The sequence below is a fragment of the Mus pahari genome, chromosome 8 (genome assembly GCF_900095145.1).
Source record: "Mus pahari chromosome 8, PAHARI_EIJ_v1.1, whole genome shotgun sequence".
NCBI lineage: Eukaryota > Metazoa > Chordata > Mammalia > Rodentia > Muridae > Mus > Mus pahari.
In genome coordinates this window covers 12,467,441-12,470,943 of record NC_034597.1, presented here as the reverse complement: position 1 = coordinate 12,470,943, position 3,503 = coordinate 12,467,441, and the positions used below count along the sequence as shown (strand labels likewise).

General features: G+C 42.4%; 1 pseudogene; it reads left to right on the top strand.

Annotated features, from left to right (window-relative positions):
• Positions 1–781: 781 nt before the first annotated feature.
• Positions 782–1,189, top strand: LOC110325240 (annotated as a pseudogene).
• The last annotated feature ends 2,314 nt before the right edge of the window (positions 1,190–3,503 follow it).

Sequence of the window (3,503 nt, the reverse complement as noted above, 5' to 3'; positions counted from 1 at the left end):
TCCTCCTCCTCCTCCTCTTCTTCTTCTTCTTCTTCTTCTTCTTCTTCTTCTTCTTCTTCTTCTTCTTCTTCTTCTTCTTCTTCTTCTTCCTCTTCTTCTTCTTCTTCTTCTTCTTCAGATTTGTTTATTTTGTGTGTATGAGTACTTGAATTTTTGTTTATATCACATGCGTACCCTGTGGAGGTCAAAAGAGGACATTGGATTACCTAGAAATGGAGATATAGCCTCTTGTGAGTTCCCATGTAGGTGCTGGGAATCAAACCTGGGTTCTTTGCCAGAGCAACGAGAGGTCTTAACCACTGAGCCATTTCTAAAGCCCTCCTCTGGTAATACTGATCTGCAGCCAACATTGAAAACACACATCAACCTGTTGCTCTGTGAGTGTCTGACATTAACATGACATATCATCTGGAATACTCTAGATAGAGATGCTTAGGATTCAGGTCCAAGAGTCTTAACTCCGTACATCTGATGCAGGCTCAGGCTCCTGCTCTCTTAACAAGCACCAGAAATTCAGATCATCTGGCATGTGGAACACTGAGAGACATTACCACAGCCCTTCTTTCTGGTTCCCCACTCTACCACGTTGAGGTTCAGGTAATAAGAGTTAATGTATTAACCATTCTCAGCTCTATAAGAATATCTGAATTACCTAAAGAAGTTAATCAAGGTGTTCGTAGCCTTCGCCGCGCCGCCGCCGCCACCTCTAACGCCAGGACCGCCTCTCACTTGCCGAGCTCCAGCCAAAGGAGACGGGGGTAAGTAAGGAGGTGTCCATACCATGGTTCGTACAAATCAGACTGCCCGCAAATCCACCGGTGGTAAAGCACCCAGAAAACAACTGGCTACAAAAGCCGCTCGCAAGAGTGCGCCCTCTACTGGAGGGGTGAAGAAACCTCATCGTTACAGGCCTGGTACTGTGGCTCGTGAAATCAGATGCTAGCAGAAGTCCACTGAACTTCTGATCCGCAAGCTCCCCTTTCAGCGTCTGGTGCGAGAAATTACGCAGGACTTCAAAACAGATCTGCGCTTCCAGAGTGCAGCTATTGGTGCTTTGCAGGAGGCAAGTGCGGCCTGTCTGGTTGGCCTTTTTGAAGATACCAATCTGTGTGCTATCCATGCCTAACGTGTAACAATTATGCCAAAAGATATCCAGCTAGCACGCTGCATACACAGAGAACGTGCTTAAGAGTCCACTATGAGAGGAAACATTTCATTCTCAAAAAAATTTTTTTCCTCTTCTTCCTGTTATCAGTAGTTCTGAATGTTAGATATTTTTTCCATGGGGTCAAAGGTACCTAGGTATATGATTGCAAGTGGAAATGTAGGGGGCAGAATCAGGTGTTGGCGTTTCTCCACGTTCATATTTGTGTGAATTTTTAATATAAATGCAAGATGTAAAGCATTAATGCAAGCAAAATGTTTCAGTGAGCACATTTCAACAGTTCAACTTTATAACAATTATAAATAAANCTGTTAAATTTTTCTGGACAATGCCAGCATTTGGATTTTTTTAAAAATAAGTAAATTTCTTATTGACGGCAACTAAATGGTGTTTGTAGCATTTTTATCACACTGTAGATCCCATCCATTCACTATACTTTTCTAACTGAGTTGTCCTACCTACAAGTACATGTTTTTAATGTTGTCTGTCTTCTGTGTTGTTCCTGTATGTTTGCTACTAAAATACATTAAACTATAAAAAAAAAGAAGTTAATCAAAGTACAGTTTCCCAGATACCAATTCAGTTTTTAAAATAAAAATATTTCATGTATGAGTGTTCTGCTTGCATATATTTCTTTTTACCATATGTGTACAGAGCCCAAAAAAGGCCAGAAAGGGGGTTAGATCCTTTGGAACTGGAGTTATTATGGCTGTTAGCCATGTAGATGCTAGGAATTGAACTTTGGTCCTCTGGAAAGACAGCACTCGTAACCACTGAGCCACCTCTAGAGCCTACCAGGTTGTTGTTCTTGTTTTGTTTTGCTTTGTTTCATTTTGTTTTGTTTAGACAAGGTTTCTCTGTGTGACCTTGGCTATCCTGGAACTCCCTCTGTAGACCAGGCTGGCCTGGATGCCTGCCTCTACCTTCCAAGTGCTGGAATTAAAGGCATGAGTCACCACTGCCTGGCTCCATTCAGTTTTGGTTTTTTTGTTGTTGTTTTTTTGTTTTGTTTTGTTTGTTTGTTTGGTTGGTTGTTTTTTTTTGTTTTGTTTTGGTTTCTTTTGGTTTTTCGAGACAGGGTTTCTCTGTGTAGCCCTGGCTGTCCTGGAACTCACTTTGTAGACCAGACTGGCCTCGAACTCAGAAGTCCGCCTGCCTCTGCCTCCCGAGTGCTGGGATTAAAGGCGTGCACAACCATGACTGGCTTATTTGTTTTTTTTTTTAAACCAGGTTATGTTTAATGAGCTTCCCAGGTGGTACACTGATGCTCAACCTTTTGACTACGATCAGATGAAGCTCTTTAAGTGGCTGGGCTGCATACTACCAAAGTCTGAGAATTGAAGTCTAGAACAGTGGTTCTCAAACTTGACAGTGTGACAAAGTTCCCTTCGGGTTGTTAAACTATACAGATTGCTGAACCCCACCTCTAGAGTTTTTAACTTATAGCATCTCTGGTAGAATATCATAATTTGTACTAAGTGACAGGTGATACAGATGTTACCATATTTGAAGAATTGATGGCTTTTTTGTTAATTTATTTAGTGTATGTGGGGTGTCTGAGTATGTAGCCTTGGCTAGCCCATAACTCTCTATGTAGACCCGGGGGCGGGGGACAAGAACTTATAAAAATTCACCTGTCTCTGCTTCTTGAGTCCTGGCTGTAAGGCATGCACCAATTACCTTGAGCTCCTGATCTTCCTGCCTCTACCCTGAAAGTGTTGAGATTATGGGCATGTACTCTTGAGGCCTGCTCCTTTTAACATAACTGTAGCCATTTTATATTCCGTCTCTATTTTGCTTATAAGGTGAAATTAAATTCAGCTTCTCAGGCTTCACTTCCCAGAAGTAATTATCCATAGCTGACACTGAACTTTTCTCCTAAAGGGTCATAATGGGATGGGTATAATTCTCAGCCTCTGTTATCTCAGGGCTCTGAAAGTCCCCTATCCACTTGTCCACCACCCCTCCCCTCTCACTTATGACCAGTCAGCACAGAGGTCAGCTGAGAATACTTTGTCTAGGATCCAAAATGCAGCACTGCCTCCACCCTTGCCTTCTGAACTTTTGAATCTCATTTTTTTCATATAAAGAGCCCGCTCTGGGAATAGACATGTAGCACATTTAGGTTCCCGAGTCGAGTCCTGAACAATCAGTCTTGGAGCATGCGTTCTATAAAGTATTATTGCTTAACCGAGATGGGTGTTCATATGGTTTGTATGGCAATTCCTGGACCTGATAGTACCACCATGCCTGGCTAAAACTACTGCTTTAGATAAATGCTTGTCGGGGCTGGTGAGATGGCTCAATGGGTAAGAGCAACCGACTGCTCTTCCGAAGG